The sequence below is a fragment of the Salmo trutta genome, chromosome 32 (genome assembly GCF_901001165.1).
Source record: "Salmo trutta chromosome 32, fSalTru1.1, whole genome shotgun sequence".
Classification (NCBI taxonomy): Eukaryota; Metazoa; Chordata; class Actinopteri; order Salmoniformes; family Salmonidae; genus Salmo; species Salmo trutta.
Window position 1 is genome coordinate 31746001 of NC_042988.1, and position 18891 is coordinate 31764891.

The 18891-nt window shown below is 45.5% G+C and overlaps 1 pseudogene; it reads left to right on the forward strand.

Annotated features, from left to right (window-relative positions):
• The first annotated feature begins 8716 nt into the window (after nt 1-8716).
• On the forward strand, nt 8717-8868 carry LOC115172004 (uncharacterized; annotated as a pseudogene).
• Nucleotides 8869-18891: the final 10023 nt, after the last annotated feature.

An 18891-nucleotide genomic window follows, 5' to 3' on the forward strand; every position in this document is an offset into this window, starting at 1 on the left:
TACATGAAAACATGATTATTGTTAGCTGACGTATTCTTTGAGGTGTCTTTACTGTGAGAAAAACACATATATTCCACACCTGTTTTGCTGTTGTTTGTTTTACTGATTAACGGTAAGGAGAGCTGATCCGAGAACAGACTCTTTGGATCAACATCTCTCATGTGTTTTATCTTATGTGAAATACAAGACCATTGTGAATTTATTGAGAGGTTGGACTTTTCCACTGATAAATTATACTGCTTGTACTGCCTTTCTCTCTCCTTCCACAGACACCAGGCTCTGTACTCATGATGACAAGAAAGTCTCAATACCCCAATGATTCTAATTACCCAAAGTGCCAAATAGGTCCAGTGGAGAGCTTTACAGCTGTATGAGTGAGGAAGGTATTTGGTCACAGGAGGCTGTTGACTGGAGGACAGCTCATAATAATGGCTAGAATGGAGTAAATGGAATGGTATCAATCAAATGGAAACAATGTGTTTGATGTGTTTAATACCACTCCATTTAATATTTTCCAGCCATTACTATGAGCCCGTCCTCCCCAATTAAGGTGCTACCAGCCGCCTGTGTATTTGGTGTACAGCAGAAACGGACTGACCATAGGGCAGTTCAGACAAAAGCCAGATGGGCTAGTCCATATTTAGCTCAGTGTGTCTGTCTAAATTCGTTTTTTTGTGCAGAACGATCATTATTGGGCTAATAATGGTTGCCTCAAGCAAAAAAATTGGTTTTTCTAGGAAAAAATGTTGACGATGCATTAGCAATGCACAGGACGATTTATGGTCCTAGTTCGTCCCTGAGAAGAGACAAAAGAGAAGGGAGCCAGTAGGGAGCCAGACTGATAAATGTGGGGACAAATTCCCCCACGCAGATCCATTGGGGGATAGCAATGTCTCCTCTATAGGAAGGGACATATACAATACTGTTATATTTGTGAATTTCCCAAGTCCTTGTTTCTCTTCCTGGTAGTGCACCTGACCTAACCATCTCCGCCGTTGAGCCGTGTGACTGTGTCTGTTCAAAATGGCGCCCTATTCCCTATATAGGGGACTACTGTTGACCAGGGCCCATATGGTAGAGCACTATGTAGGAAAAAGTGTGCCGTTTGGAACGCAGCCCCAGTGTGGGGTCATAGACACATTTTGTATTTATTTATTTATTTATTTCACCTTTATTTAACCAGGTAGGCAAGTTGAGAACAAGTTCTCATTTACAACTGCGACCTGGCCAAAATAAAGCAAAGCAGTTCGACAAATATAACAACACAGAGTTACACATGGAGTAAAACAAACATACAGTCAATAATACAGTAGAAAATAAGTCTATATACAATGTGAGCAAATGAGGTGAGATAAGGGAGGTAAAGGCAATAAATAGGCCATGGTGGCGAAGTAAATACAATATAGCAATCAAAACACTGGAATGGTAGATTTGACAGTAGATGAGTTTGCAAAGTAGAAATACTGGGGTGCAAAGGAGCAAAATAAATGAATAAATAAATAAATACAGTAGGGGAAGAGGTAGTTGTCTGGGCTATTTATAGATGGGCTATGTACAGGTGCAGTGATCTGTGAGCTGCTCTGACAGCTGGTGCTTAAAGCTAGTGAGGGAGATAAGTGTTTCCAGATGCAGAGATTTTTGTAGTTCGTTCCAGTTATTGGCAGCAGAGAACTGGAAGGAGAGGCAGCCAAAGGAGGAATTGGCTTTGGGGGTGACAAGTGAGATATACCTGCTGGAACGCGTGCTACGGGTGGGTGCAGCTATGGTGACCAGCGAGCAGAGATGAGGCGGGACTTTACCTAGCAGGGTCTTGTAGATGACCTGGAGCCAGTGGGTTTGGCGACGAGTATGAAGCGAGGGCCAGCCAACGAGAGTGTACAGGTTGCAGTGGTGGGTAGTATATGGGGCTTTGGTGACAAAATGGATGGCACTGTGATAGACTGCATCCAATTTGTTGAATAGGGTGTTGGAGGCTATTTTGTAAATGACATCGCCGAAGTCGAGGATTCGTAAGATGGTCAGTTTTACGAGAGTATGTTTGGCAGCATGAGTGAAGGATGCTTTGTTGCGAAATAGGAAGCCAATTCTAGATTTAACTTTGGATTGGAGATGTTTTATGGGAGTCTGGAAGGAGAGTTTACAGTCTTACCAGACACCTAAGTATTTGTAGTTGTCCACATATTCTAAGTCAGAACCGCCCAGAGTAGTGATGCTGGACGGGCGGGCAGATGCAGGCAGCGATCGGTTGAATAGCATGCATTTAGTTTTACTTGTATTTAAGAGCAGTTGGAGGCCATGGAAAGAGAGTTGTATGGCATTGAAGCTCGTCTGGAGGGTTGTTAACACAGTGTCCAAAGAAGGGCCAGAAGTATACAGAATGGTGTCGTCTGCGTAGAGGTGGATCAGAGACTCACCAGCAGCAAGAGCGACATCATTGATATATACAGAGAAGAGAGTCGGCCCGAGAATTGAACCCTGTAGCACCCCCATAGAGACTGCCAGAGGCCCGGACAACAGGCCCTAAGATTTGACACACTGAACTCTGTCGGAGAAGTAGTTGGTGAACCAGACGAGGCAGTCATTTGAGAAACCAAGACTGTTGAGTCTGCCAATGAGGATGTGGTGATTGACAGAGTCAAAAGCCTTGGCCAGGTCAATGAATACGGCTGCACAGTACTGTTTCTTATCGATGGCGTTTAGGACTTGGAGCGTGGCTGAGGTGCACCCATGACCAGCTCTGAAACCAGATTGCATAGCGGAGAAGGTACGGTGGGATTCGAAATGGTCGGTGAACTGTTTGTTAACTTGGCTTTCGAAGACCTTAGAAAGGCAGGGTAGGATAGATATAGGTCTGTAGCAGTTTAGGTCAAGAGTGTCCCCCCCTTTGAAGAGGGGGATGACCGCAGCTGCTTTCCAATCTTTGGGAATCTCAGACGACATGAAAGAGAGGTTGAACATGCTAGTAATAGGGGTTGCAACAATTTCGGCAGATCATTTTAGAAATAAAGGGTCCAGATTGTCTAGCCTGGCTGATTTGTGGGGTCCAGATTTTGGAGCTCTTTCAGAACATCAGCTGACTGGATTTGGGAGAAGGAGAAATGGGGAAGGCTTGGGCGAGTTGCTGTGGGCGGTGCAGTGCTGTTGACCGGGGTAGGGGTGGCCAGGAAAGCATGGCCAGCCATAGTAAAATGCTTATTGAAATTCTCAATTATAGTGGATTTATCGGTGGTGACAGAGTTTCCTATCCTCAGTGCAGTGGGCAGCTGGGAGGAGGTGCTCTTATTCTCCATGGACTTTACAATATTCCAGAACTCTTTTGAGTTTGTGTTGCAGGAAGCAAATTTCTGCTTGAAAAAGCTACCCTTGGCTTTTCTAACTGCCTGTGTATATTGGTTTCTAACTTCCCTAAAAAGTAGCATTTCACGGGGGCTGTTCGATGCTAATGCAGAACGCTACAGGATGTTTTCGTGTTGGTTAAGGGCAGTCAGGTCTGGAGAGAACCAAGGGCTATATCTGTTCCTGGTTCTAAATTTCTTGAATGGGGCATGATGGTGAGGAAGGCATTTAAAAAAATAAATAACCAGGCATCCTCTACTGACGGGATGAGGTCGATATCCTTCCAGGATACCCGGGCCAGGTTGATTAGAAAGGCCTGCTCGCTGAAGTGTTTCTGGGAGCGTTTGGTAGTGATGAGTGGAGGTTGTTTGACCGCTGACCCATTACGGATGCAGGCAATGAGGCAGTGATCGCTGAGATCTTGATTGAAAACAGCAGAGGTGTATTTAGATGGCAAGTTGGTTAGGATGATATCTATGAGGGTGCCCGTGTTTACGGCATTGGGGTTGTACCTTGTAGGTTCATTGATAATTTGTGTGAGATTGAGGGCATCAAGCTTAGATTGTAGGATGGCCGGGGTGTTAAGTATGTCACAGTTTAGATCACCTAGCAGCACGAGCTCTGAAGATAGATGGGGGGCAATCAGTTCACATATGGTATCCAGAGCACAGCTGGGGGCAGAGAGTGGTCTATAGCAGGCGGCAACGGTGAGAGACTTGTTTTTAGAGAGGTGGATTTTTAAAAGTAGAAGTTCAAATTGTTTGGGTGCAGACCTGGATAGTAGGACAGAACTCTGCAGGCTATCTCTGCAGTAGATTGCAACACCGCCCCCTTTGGCCGTTCTATCTTGTCTGAAAATGTTGTAGTTAGGGATGGAGATTTCAGAGTTATTGGTGGTCTTCCTAAACCAGGATTCAGACACGGCTAAGACATCCGGGTTGGCAGAGTGTGCTAAAGCAGTGAATAAAACAAACTTAGGGAGGAGGCTTCTAATGTTAACATGCATGAAACCAAGGCTTTTACGATTACAGAAGTCATCAAAAGAGAGCGCCTGGGGAATAGGAGTGGAGCTAGGCACTGCAGGGCCTGGATTCACCTCTACATCACCAGAGGAACAGAGGAGGAGTAGGATAAGGGTACGGCTAAAGCCATGAGAATTGGACGTCTAGGACGTCCGGAACAGAGAGTAAAAGGCGCAGGTTTCTGAGGGCGATAAAATAGCTTCAAGGTATAATGTACAGACAAAGGTATGGTAGGATGTGAATACAGAGGAGGTAAACCTAGGCATTGAGTGATGATGAAAGAGATATTGTCTCTATTGTCTCATTGAAACCAGGTGATGTCATCGCATGTGTGGGTGGTGGAACTGAAGGGTTGGATAAGGTATAATGAGCAGGGCTAGAGGCTCTACAGTGAAATAAGCCAATAAACAATATCCAGAACAGCAATGGACAAGGCATATTGACATTAAGGAGAGGCATGCTTAGCCGAGTGATCATAAGGGTCCAGTGAGTAGTGAGGTTGGTTGGGGTCACGGCGATTCAGACAGCTAGCCGAGCCATGGGTAGCAAGCTAGCAGAAGATGGAGGTCTGTTTTTAGCCACCCCGTGTGTTTCCGTCGGTAGATTAGTAGGTTCCGTGTGGTAGAGGGGACCAATCCAATTGTCAAAATATTTATAGTTATAGTGGCCCAAGAAGATTGTTCGACAGACCTGTTCAGATAGAAGCCGATATGCTCAAGAGAGCTAACGTTTAGCGGGCGGGCGTTCAGGTTACGTTGCGATGGAGGGGCCAGTTGAATAACTCCCTCGGGCAGAAAACGTCGGAATTCCAGTCGTGAAGGCCCGGTGGGGCTCCGCATCGGCAGTAAAACGGGTCCGGATAGGTGATTGTAGCCCAGGAGATAAAGATTGTTAGGAAGAAAAAACAGGCCAATGGAGAGCTCCTTGCTGACAGACTAGGGTTCATGACCTTTGTGTTTCCTTGCCCAAAAAAGTCTAAAGTCTGCAGTAATGTTCTTCTTTCATGTTGTTTTATTATTCAGTCTGCAGAAATGTCCTTCTTTGTGTTGTTTTATTGTTCTGTCTGCATAAATGTCCTTCTTTCGTGTTGTTTTATTATTCAGTTTGCAGATAAACTTAATGATGGTGTTGGAGTCATGCTTGGCTACTCAGTCGTGGGTGAACAGTCGTGGGGACTAAGCACGCACCCCTGAGGGGCCCCATTGTTGAGGATCAGTGTGGCAGATGTGTTGTTGCCTGCCCTTACCACCTGGGGGCGGCCAGTCAGGAAGTCCAGAATCCAGTTGCAGAGGGAGGTGTTTAGTCCTAGGGTCCTTAGCTTAGTGATGAGCTTTGTGGACTCTATGGTGTTGAACGCTGAGCTGTAGTCAATGAACAACATTCTCACATAGGTGTTCCTTTTGTCCAGATGGGCAAGAGAAGTGTGGCATGCGATTGAGATTGCGTCATCTGTGGATCTGTTGGGGCAGTATTCGAATTGGAGTGAGTCTAGGGTTTCCGGGACGATGGTGTTGATGTGAGTCATGACCAGCCTTTCAAAGCACTTCATGGCTACCAACGTGAGTGCTACGGGTCGGTAGTCATTTAGGCAGGTTACCTTTGCTTTCTTGGTCTGCTTGAAACATATAGGTATTACAGACTGGGTCAGGGAGAGGTTGAAAATGTCAGTGAAGACAGGGAAGTCCTTCTTTCATGTTGTTTTATTGTTCAGTCGGCAGAAATGTCCTTCCTGACCACATTCACATATTATGAGTAACTCTGTATAGTTTTGGCAACACACATTAGTATGTTCCCTCTGGCACTGGTTGCAAATATTGCGGCTATCAATCCCACTTAACTCTGCTGTCACCTGTCAATGTGACAGTGTCACAACGTCCACAGAAGGTGGCGCCACTCCTCGGTCGGGCGGTGCTCGGCGTTCGTCGTCGCCGGCCTACTAGCTGCCACCGATCTGTGTTTCAGTGTCTGTTAGTTATGTCTGTTTTTTGATTGCACCTGTTTCGTGTTTGTCATTAGTGGTTGGGTATTTAGTCTGTCTGTGTTTAGTTAGGATTCGTGCGGGATTGTTCTTTGTTACGTGTGGTGTTGTATTGTTTGGGTTACGACTTATTATAGGCAGTAGGGTTGCCGGGCTGCGCCCCGTCTGCCCTTTTGAGCGGAGCTTCTTTTAGTCTTTTTGACTGTTATGCTCCCAGCCGTATATGGATTTTGCCCTTGGATTTATTAAATCAAGTTTGTTCCAACGGACCTCAGTCTCCTGCGCTTGACTCACCCTAAAACAGTTCTACCCGCTCGTGACAGACAGGCCATCAGATTGTTAAACAGCCACCACTAGCACAGAGAGGCGGCTGCCCTCCTACAGACTTGATATCATTGACCACTTTAATAAATGGAACACGTCACTTTAATAATGCCACTTTAAGAATGTTTACATATCTCGCATTACTCATCTCATATGTATATACTGTATACTACACTATATATTCTTTACTATCTAGTGCATCTTAGTCGCTCTGTCACTGCTCATCCATATATTTTATACTTATATATTCTCATCCCATTCCATTACTAGATTGTGTGTATTAGGTTTTGTTGTGGAATTTGTTAGATATTAGGTTTTGTAGTGGAATTGTTAGATATTACCTGTTAGATACTGCTGCACTTTCAGATCTAGAAGCATAAGCATTTCGCTACACTCGCAACAACATCTGCTAACCATGTGTATGTGACCAATAAAATTTGATTTGATGTGTCTGCTAGAAAAAGGTGCAATTAAAGTGGCAGTCCAGTCTCCTTTTCACCTCATTTAACGACCGGTTTAACTCAACAAAGGGCACATCTCAATAGGTGGTTTAGGTACAGTAAGTCATGACATCGCACAAGTGGGGGGGCTTTCCTCTTTTGTTCTCTATTTGTTCCTGTATTGTTCCTCAAGCAAGGTGGGGAGGCCGATGACATCACGACTTCCCAACAAACCAACTGCTTGAATGCTGTCCTACTTGAAGTTTGCAGATTTGTCTATAAAACACTATTTTGCTCCCCAATTTTTTTTTTTACCTTTAGTGTGTGTACATTACTGTATTTATACTTAGGATATCGCTTTTCAACAGGAAAAGTTCCAAAATCACTGGAGGACAAACTGGAGGAAAAATCAAGCCAAAAAAGCAACTTTATTACTGACAGAATTACGTTTACTTGAGGCCATACAATGTGACTGACTGAGGCACCTGTAATTTCATGACATCAAAAATATGCTACGTTAATGTTTTGAAAAAAGATAGAGCTGTCCTAACAGCCTGATCTCACCTCAGAATATCCCTAGTGTACTTGACACACTGCATTATACAAGAAATACACACCTTTCCTTTCTGGTCATCATGGAATTCCATGTTGTCATCATAATAATTTTAAAAACAATACCTCTGACTGCTCTGCCAGAAACCTTAGTAACACATTGTGGAAGTGAGGTTGTTGTGATCCTTAGAGCCAGAGCCAAAAGAAGAGATGTCTTCCTCGTTGGTCAGGATGATGAAAAGACTATCACAAAGAAGGAAGGATGGGATGGCTTGGGGGAAGGAGGGGTGGGGAGTGGGGTTTGGAGGGAGAGGATGAATCAGCCTCGTTAACTTGAATGTTATGGTCTGAAAATAAGGAATTACCAGTTTGATGATACTTCCTAGTGAATGCCTGACAGTTCTCTATGGGGAAGAAGGCAATGTGGAAGAGGATGAATCATTCTCATTACCTATAATTTAATGGTCTGAAAATAAGTTTCCAGTGTGAAGCTACTTCCTTGAATGCCTACGTCCTCAAAAAACTGTTCAACTTTTCCTGTTGAAAAGCGATATCCCAAGTATAGTAAATACAGTAAAGTATAGTTAGTGCTTTTTAGACACAACTGCGAACTTCAAGTAAGATGCATTCAAGGAGTTAGTCTGATGGGAATCCGGATGTCGTCGGCCTCCCGCCTTGCTTGAGGAACAATAGATGAACAATAGAGAACAAAAGAGGAAAGGCCCAACCCCCCTTTCCCCGTTAGGCACGGCTGCATGGCGCACCTGTGGGCTTGGGGGTTGCCGGTGAACCGGGTCTTCTCGGTCTCCAACATTAAGCTGCTTGGGTCTCGCCAACCACTCTGCGCCCCGGCGCAGGTTTAATGTCTCTCCTCCCGTTGCTTCGGCGACGGCGGTGGCGGAGCACCCGGATGCTTTTCGTTCAACCTCAAACCTTTTTGCTCCATGAACTGTGGCCTTTTGCTCCATGAACTGTGGCGAAGGGTGGGCGGGGTAAAGGAGGGCAACCTCCCCAACCCCGCCTAGCCACTAGCCTCTGCGTAAAATAAAAAAACAAAAGAGTACAACTCTTAGCAGTGGATCACTTAGCTCGTGCGTCGATGAAGAAGGCAGCTAGATGCGAGAACTATTGTGAATTGCAGGACACATTGATCAGACACTTTGAACGCACCTTGCGGCCCCAGGGTCCTCTGAGGGCCGCTTTGCCATCAATTGGAACCCCCGGATTTCCGCAACTGAGGTAGTCGCAGGCCGCCACTGTACGGCCTTTGTCCCCTTAAGTGCAGACCAAGACGGCTTGGTGGGAGTGTTGAGAGGGGGCCTCGGCTCTCTCTCCTCTCCCCCATGCGCCCTTCCTTTCCCTTCCCGCCTCGGCGGGAGGCGCCCACGTTCCCCACATGGTCGGGCGCAGCTGCCGGTGGACTCTGTCTCAAAAAAGGAGTGGCCCACCCCCCACTTGTACTATGCAGAGGTGACACCACAGGTTCAGAAGTGGTGTGGCAAAATTTATATTTTCTTTTCTGAGGGCTTGAGTTTTTCCTGATCTCATGTTTCATTTATTTAACTAGGCAAGTCAGTTAAGATTATTTCCCTCATTAAAATGCAAATCAATTTATAACATTTTTGGCATGCGTTTTTCTGGATTTTGTTGTTGTTATTCTGTCTCTCACTGTTCAAATAAACCTACCATTAAAATTGTAGACTGATAATTTCTTTGTCAGTGGGCAAACGTACAAAATCAGCAAGGGATCAAATACTTTTCCCCCTCACTGTACATAATGAGAGACCTAAGACAACATAGCAAGGTAGCAACACATGACAACACAGCATGGTAGCAACACAACATGACAACAACATGGTAGAAACACAACATGACAACAACATGGTAGCAACACAACATGGTAGCAGCACAAAACATGGTACAAACATTACTGGGCACAGACAACAGCACAAAGGGCAAGAAGGTAGAGACAACAACACATCACGCAAAGCAGTCACAAATGTCAGTAAGAGTGTTCATGATTGAGTCTTTGAATGAAGAGATTGAGATAAAACTGTCCAGTTTGAGTGTTTGTTGCAGCTCGTTCCAGTCGCTAGCTGCAGCGAACTGAAAAGGTGAGCGACCCAGGGATGTGTGTGCTTTGGGAACCTTTAACAGAATGTGACTAGCAGAATGGGTGTTGTATGTGGAGGATGAGGGCTGCAGTAGATATCTCAGATAGGGGGGAGTGAGGCCTAAGAGGGTTTTATAAATAAGCATCAGCCAGTGGGTCTTGCGACGGGTATACAGAGGACCAGTTTACAGAGGAGTATAGAGTGCAGTGATGTGTCCTATAAGGAGCATGGCCTCATGACCTGGTCAGGTAAAACTCTGGGTCCTATTCATAGGCTATGACAAAATATTATTACCTGTGATATTATAGGGCTGGGGGTTTTCTTGTCGGGTCATGTGAATTGGAAACACTCCTGGCCTAAGTTGGATCAGACCATTTCAAATGACCACAAACTTTGTTATTATTCATTCTGAAAATATATTTTTTAAAAGCCAGAGACAACAACTTCAATGGACAACATACTCTGTAGTTTAGTGAACTACTATAGCAGGGCTGAGCGTTATGCAAAGAATGGTTACAATGTCTTTAAATATGAATTTCACTCTATACACACAATGTTAAGCAGTGAACTTAGAACAATAAAAAAGACAGACAGGTTTCAATGTAAACTGAACAAAAATATATAAATGCAACATGCAACAATTTCAAAGATTTTACTGAGTTGCAGTTCATTTAAGGCAATCAGTAAATTGAAATACATTTGTTAGGCCCTAATGTATGGATTTCACATGACTGGGAATACGGATATGCATCTGTTGGTCATAAATCAGAAAACTAGTCAGTGTCTGGTGTGACCACCATTTGCCTCATGCAGCGTGACACATCTCCTTCGCATAGAGTTGATCAGAATGTTGAATGTGGCTTGTGGAATGTTGTCCCACTCAATTTCAATGGCTGTGCGAAGTTCCTGGATATTGGGGGGAACTGGAACTTACTGATACATCAATCCAGAGCATCTCAAACGGCTCAATGGGTGGTGACATGTCTGGTGAGTATGCAGGCCATGAAAGAACTTGGGAATTTTCAGCTTTGTTTCAGAACATTCAATTTGGCAATAGCTCTTGTGGAAATTCCTGCAGTCAGCAGGCCGATTTCACGCTCCTTCAACTTGAGACATCTGTGACATTGTGTTGTGTGACAAAAGCACACATTTTAGAGTGGCTTTTTATTGTCCCCAGCACAAGGTGCACCTGTGTAATGATCATGCTGTTTAATCAGCTTCTTGATATGCCACACTTGTCAGGTGGATGGATTATCTTTGCAAAGGATAAATGCTCACTAACAGGGATCTAAACTCATTTGTGCACAATTTGAGAGAAATAAGCTTTTTGTTCATATGGAAAATTTCTGGGATCTTTTATTTCAGCTCATGAAACATTGGACCAACACTTTACATGTTGAGTTTATAGTTTAGTTCAGTGTAGCTGTTATTGGCAGAGAGTTCTGGAACTCTTTCTTATTGGTCTATTAATTACATTTACCACCTGGTAGGCCAAAACTCCATCCCACCAAAAAAGGCTGAAATAGATGGTTGCGGTGGCGCGAGCCTGTAATTCAAGTCACTGGGAGGCTGAGGTTGGTTTAAGTACATTGAGATGTGGGTCGAGGTTACATTAGAGTTTAGAATGTTGAGATGTGGGTAGAGGTTATGTTGAAATTTAGACTAGTATTGTATCAAAGTATGTATTGTAGGTATGCCGTGAATGGCCTCACACGATTGGTGAAAGGAAGGTGAGCACATCGCTAAGTGCGCTATTTGAGCTAATCAATTAGATAAACAAGAAGCAGGTAACCGATGTGGGTAGAGATTATGTTAGAGTTTAGACTGTTGAGATGTGGGAAGAAGTTACGTTAGAATTTATACTTGTATCATATCAAATCATTTAATATAGATAGGCCATGAATGGCCTCACATACCAGTACAGTAGGTGGCAGTATATGCACCTAAAAGTTGGATGCGATCCGCCAACCAGATCAAGAAGAAAAGGCTGAAATTTCAGGCCTTTCAAACACCTCTTACACTAAAAAGGCATTATCATAATTTTCACAGTATTATTCCTAACTCATAGTGTGGAAATCCCTGGGACTTTGAGACTGACATTTGCACCACAAACATTTGTGAACAATCACCAGCTGTGGAAATAAAATAATATGCCAACATTACTTGGCCTCGCGTAGCCTCAGCATATCGTTTAATCTTAATCCTGTGCCAAATATATTTACTCAGTGAGTCTAAATTATTAACGTTAGCTAGCTGGGCTACTACAGCTAACGTTAGTAGTTTTGTTAGCTAGCTATAAAATTGATCCTTCTAGTTAGATTTAGAGGACAACTAAACTGCATACCTTGTTTTCCATAAATGTGTGTTCTCTCTCTCACGGGGCAAGCAATCAGGAGAGGGTTGTCACTAGTAACCACAGTCAAAGTGCAAAATTGTCTATCTTAAAAAATCATGATAAATTAAGACAAAAAAGCAATTTTAAGTTAAGGTTAGGAATAAGGTTAGCAGTGTGGTTAGGGTCAGGTTTTAATCAGATTTTAAGAAGAGCAATTGTAGAAATAGGTTTAGCCATAATTATGACGTTGGGGCTGAAGGTAACTAGTGACGACCAGAGAGGATTTTGAATGAAGAAAGAAACCAAGTGCAGAGTTCAGAGTTAAAGGGAAAGGGGATATCTAATCAGTTGCACAGCTGAATCAAATATTTTTATAACTAATGGATTCAACCAAAATGTGTCTTCCGCATTTAACCCAACCGCTCTGATAAACCCAACTGCTCTGATTAACCCAACCGCTCTGATAAACCCAACCGCTCTGATTAACCCAACCGCTCTGATAAACCCAACCGCTCTGATAAACCCAACCGCTCTGATTAACCCAACCTCTCTGATAAACCCAACCGCTCTGATAAACCCAACCGCTCTGATAAACCCAACCGCTCTGATTAACCCAACCGCTCTGATAAACCCAACCGCTCTGATAAACCCAACCGCTCTGATTAACCCAACCGCTCTGATTAACCCAACCGCTCTGATTAACCCAACCGCTCTGATTAACCCAACCTCTCTGATTAACCCAAACGCTCTGATTAACCCAACCGCTCTGATTAACCCAACCGCTCTGATAAACCCAACCGCTCTGATTAACCCAACCGCTCTGATAAACCCAACCGCTCTGATTAACCCAACCGCTCTGATAAACCCAACCGCTCTGATTAACCCAACCGCTCTGATAAACCCAACCGCTCTGATTAACCCAACCGCTCTGATAAACCCAACCGCTCTGATTAACCCAACCGCTCTGATTAACCCAACCGCTCTGATTAACCCAACCGCTCTGATTAACCCAACCTCTCTGATTAACCCAACCGCTCTGATTAGCCCAACCGCTCTGATTAACCCAACCGCTCTGATTAACTCAATCGTTCTGATTAACCCAACCTCTCTGATTAACCCAAGCGCTCTGATTAAGCCAACCGCTCTGATTAACTCAACCGCTCTGATTAACCCAACCGCTCTGATTAACCCAACCGCTCTGATGAACCCAACCGCTCTGATTAACCCAACCGCTCTGATTAACCCAACCGCTCTGATTAACCCAACCTCTCTGATTAACCCAACCGCTCTGATTAACCCAACCGCTCTGATTAACCCAACCGCTCTGATAAACCCAACCGCTCTGATTAACCCAACCGCTCTGATAAACCCAACCGCTCTGATTAACCCAACCGCTCTGATTAACCCAACCGCTCTGATAAACCCAACCGCTCTGATTAACCCAACCGCTCTGATTAACCCAACCGCTCTGATTAACCCAACCGCTCTGATTAACCCAACCGCTCTGATAAACCCAACCGTTCTGATTAACCCAACCGCTCTGATTAACCCAACTGCTCTGATAAACCCAACCGCTCTGATTAACCCAACCGCTCTGAATCAGAGAGGTACAGGGGGCTAACTTAATGGAAGTTAAACAATGATGTGCTGGTTGTTGAGAGACGTGGTTGATTCTGTAGGCTTTAGCTAGGAGACCAATAACGTGAAATCAACAACATTTCACCATGTCATTGGATTCAGGTTAAAAGTTGACTCTGCAAATCCAATCAGTTTTACACGTTGATTCAACATTATCACATTTAATTTTTGTTGTTGAAATGTGGAAACAATGTTCAAGCAGTTTTTGCCCAGAGGGCAGTCTCAACCTGCCCTGCTGCCATTAACGCCATAAATTGTCCATCTTTCACTTAAACAATGGGAATGAACCAGAATGATCCGTTTTAGGCTACACCTACTGGAATTCCTCACAGTTTGTTTTCAGTAAAAAACCTTTAGAGCAGGCTCAACTTGCCTAACTGCTCAGGTCACTTTCCCCAGGCAATAGGGCAACCTTTAGTCCCTGCTACAACTAAGTTCAGCCACCTCTGCCATAGAAATATAATGAATAGAGCGGGCTTGCAACCTCTAACCTTGGCACCTTGACTGGTAAAGTCATGGGTGCACACGCAATGATGCCAGTGCCTGGTACTGTGATGCAATAATTTCCATGGTAATGTAGAATGTTCATTCAAATTATGTTAACTGATGTGACTCGTGGAATATAATGTATTTTTCTAATGTCAGTTGAGTTTAATCAACAAATCACAGTACATATTGATGGGTACACGTTCTGCTTTTACTTCCTGCTTTGCTCCAATGGCAGCGTTTCCCAAACTCCGTCCTCACAACCCCAAGGAGTGGAAATGTTGGTTTTTGCCCTAACATCACACAGCTGATTCAAATTACCAAAGCTTGATGATTAGTTGATTATTTGAATCAGCTGTGTAGTGCTAGGGCAAAAAAACAAAACGTGCACCTCTTGTAGTACCGAGGACCGAGTTTGAGAAAGGTACATTCGCAATTATGCCATCATTTTATTAATTCTCTTTATATGGCCTCTGCTTTATGAATACGGGCCATTCCTGGCTCCCCTCCCCTACTGGCGGCAGGTAGCCTAGTGGTTACGCCTTGAACCCACCTACTGTGTTATTGCACAAAACGGTACCCAGCACAGTGGAGGCTGCTGAGTGGAGAACGGCTTATAATAACGGCTGGAATGGAGTGTTATGATCCGTCCTCCCCTCAGCAGCCTCCACTGACATAGCATCATCTGGATATGTGTTAAACAAAAGTTCAACGTTCACCTTCTGCTACCATTTCTGTCAGGCCGTCTTCACATACAGTCTGATGCATACATTCGATAAATCCAACGTATGCACCTCACGGAACTCACTGCAGCGTTCCAGGGGAAATGAATGTACCTCTGGTGTACCAAATTGCAAAGATGCTGTCGGTGTGATCGAGACATTAGAGCATCGGGCCAGTAACCGAAAGATCGCTAGTTTGAGTTGCTGAGCCAAATAGGTGAAAAATCTATCAATCTGTCCTTGAGCAAAGCACGTAACCCTAATTGCTCCAGTGTTGCCATCAATAATAGCTGATCCCCCGCTGTGACCCCATTCTCTGTAGGATATGCAAAAAAAACATTTCCATTTCACACCAGGTTAATAAGGAATGGGCACAACATGAATCAGTGTAATCCCTGGGATCTGAGTCCAAAGGTTAACCCAGTATAGGCAGGGAAGAAATGAGCTTCCAAAAACAGGCAGTTAAAGGCAGAACTGTTTTTCTTCTGTGCTTATTTTATATGGCTGTTGTAGCTGTTGTGTTTCACTGAATAGAGAAGAGGTGGGCCTGTCTACTATAATAAAATGACTACTAATTTATCACAAGTAATAAAATGACATGTCATCAAAGCTCAGTAAAAGCAATAAATGCAATATCTCCAGAGAGATGCTGAGTGTGCCTGCAGGCTGCAGGTAGGCATATACGTGTTGCAACCAATGTTCACTCAAAAATGTCAAATTTCAGGTCTGCTGAGTGCAAACTTCAACACTGTGAAAATGCAACTTCCAGTGTTCCTGTGAACACTGAGGCTGTATCCACTTTAAGATCAGTTTTAACAATCGCCAAGTAGGCTACTGTGGCTATTTGATTATAATGTAGGCCTATCATCAAAAACAATGGAGAAAATGCATCCCATAACATTTTAACATGGAAATAGCTGTTCTATCATTCAGCCTACAGTAGCAGCCAATGTGTGGTGTTCAATGTAGGCCTACATTCTGAGACTTTTGAAAAAAAACATGCAGAGCTTGACATCAACCTGTTTATCCATTTGTCCTTCAGACAAGGTGACTGAAAATGTTATTGTTGTTCGATGCAAGAAACCACTTTACAAAATAAAATGCATTATTATACCCATACCATTATTACAGAAAATCAGACAAATTACCTGGCTATCAGCGGAGCCTTGTCTGGCAGCGAAACAGATAATTTAGCCTCATTTACTGCCTTTAAAAAAAACATAGCTTATATGGCTGACTTGTTTAAACAAATGTGGTTTCTACTGACAATTGAGATGTACAAACTATGGCATAAGGGGATGACGAGCGGATAAGAGGCAATCCGTAATTTCGATTAAGACATTAATGAGCGAGCTAAGACGGACATAGTCAATATAACTATTTGTTCAGCACTTTTGAAATGTACAGAGGCAGAATTCAGAACATGGACTGTTCTTACAGTATTCTCCCTGTACACCAAGTTAGATCCGTAGGATAAATAAAGGGGGCATATAAGCAGACAATGAAAGCTCTTGAAAGCACTCCACCTCCACTCCCGAGGTGGAAATGCGATATCCTAGAAATGAGACGGCTCGTTTGGAGAACTCACATTTCTCCGCCTTGACGTATAGGTTATGCTCCAGCAGCCGCCCAAGCACTTTACGCACCAGGGACACATGCTCGGCGCGTGTGGCGGAGCAAATCAGGATGTCATCGATGTACACCACCACACCCTGCCCGAGCATGTCCCGAAGGACCTCGTCCACAAAGGATTGGAAGACAGCGGGAGCGTTCTTTAACCCACACGGCATGACGAGGTACTCATAATGGCCCGATGTGGTACTAAATGCGGTTTTCCACTCGTCTCCATCTCGGATACGCACCAGGTTATATGCGCTCCTGAGATCTAATTTCGTGAAGAAGCGCGCCCCGTGAAATGACTCCACTGCCGTAGCAATGAGAGGTAGCGGGTAACTGAAACCCACTGTGATAGCATTTAGACCTCTATAGTCAATGCACGGGCGCAGACCTCCCTCCTTCTTCTTCACGAAAAAAAAACTTGAGGAGACGGGGGACTTAGATGGCCGAATGTATCCCTGTCTCAAGGACTCAGTGACGTATGTATCCATAGCCACTGTCTCCTCCTGAGACAGAGGATACACGTGACTCCTAGGAAGAACCGCGTCGGCCTGGAGGTTTATCGCACAATCCCCTCGTCGATGGGGTGGTAATAGAGTCGCCTTCGTCTTACTGAAGGCGATAGCCAAATCGGCATACTCTGAGGGAATGTGCACGGTGGAGACTTGGTCTGGACTCTCCACCGTAGTCGCACCGATAGAAACTCCTATGCACCTACCTGAGCACTCCCTCGACCACCCCGAAAGAGCCATCTGTCTCCACGAAATCTGAGGGTTGTGCGTGGCTAGCCAGGGGATTCCCAGTACCACCGGAAACGCTGGGGAGTCAATAAGGAACAGGCTGATACGCTCCTCATGACCCCCCCACGTCTGCATAACCAGTGGCACTGTGACCTCCCCTACTTGGCCTGACCCTAGCGGTCGACTATCTAGGGCGTGCACGGGGAAGGGGTGGTCCAGCTGAACCAGGGGAATCCCTAACCTCTTCGCTAACCCACAGTCCATAAAACTCCCAGCTGCACCTGAATCGACTAGTGCCTTATACTGGAAGTGAGGGGAAAAATCTGGAAAACAAACCGAGGTGTACATGTGATCGACAGGGGGCTTTGGGTGTGGCTGGTGCGGACTCACCTGGGGGTTCGAAGTAGTGCTCTGCCTGCCCTCCGAACTCCCGGGGGGACCACTCCAGCACCGGTCCACAGTGTGTCCTCTGCGTCCACATCGGGTGCAGGAGAGACCCCCCCCCTCCGGTCCTCCTCGACGCAGCCCCCCCTATCTCCATGGGCTGTGGAGCGGGGGGACTGGGAGGCGGAACGAACAGGCCCCGACTGGAACGTCCCCGGGAAGCCAGCAGGTTGTCCAGTCTAATGGACAAGTCCACCAGTTGGTCTAGGGTGGAGGCGTTGTCCCTACAGGCCAGCTCCCGGCGGACGTCCTCGCGAAGGCTACACCTATAGTGGTCTATCAAGGCCCGCTCGTTCCACCCCGATCCAGCGGCGAGAGTCCGGAATTCCAGGGCGAAATCCTGAGCGCTCCTCGTCTCCTGTCTCAAATGGAATAACCGCTCACCCGCCGCCCTGCCCTCCGAGGGGATGATCGAAAACCGCTTCCGGGTGAACTCAGGGTAGTCGCCCCGAGCCGAGTCTGGGCCATCCCAGACCGCATTGGCCCATTCTAGGGCTCGACCCGTGAGACAGGAGACGAGGACGCTCACCCTCTCTTCGTCGGAGGGGGGGGGGGGGCGGACGGTCGCCAGGTATAGTTCCAATTGGAGCAAGAACCCCTTGCACCCAGCGGCCGTCCCATCGAACTCCCGGGGAGGAGTAATCCGGATACCACCGGCGCCCGCTTCAGGGGGTGTGTGTAGGGGCGCAGGGTGAGGGACCGGAGCTGGTCCAGCTGGGGAAGCACCTCTCTCCCAGTTCTCCAACCGGGCCAACACCTGGTCCATGGCCGAGCCTAGGCGGTGGAGGAGGCTGGCGTGTTGAGAGACCTGCTCAGCCATGGACGGCGCTTCTGCTCCTGCTGACTCCATTGAGGTGCGGGATTCTGTCACGATTGTCTAGGACCAGTGGAGATGTGGAATCAGGAGCAGGAGACAGAGGGCCGGAGCAACTGAGTTTTAATAATAAATAAAAAATGCAACAGCCGTAGGGCACAGGGCGCGTGGCGAAGTCCGCCAGGAGAAAACACTTTTCCCAAAACAAATAAGCGCACTGGAAAACAAACAATATAATGTATACTAATCGGATATAATTACAACTGTCCTGAGTGAACAAATAAACAATCCCGCACGAGAACCCCAACTGAAAATACACACTAAATAAC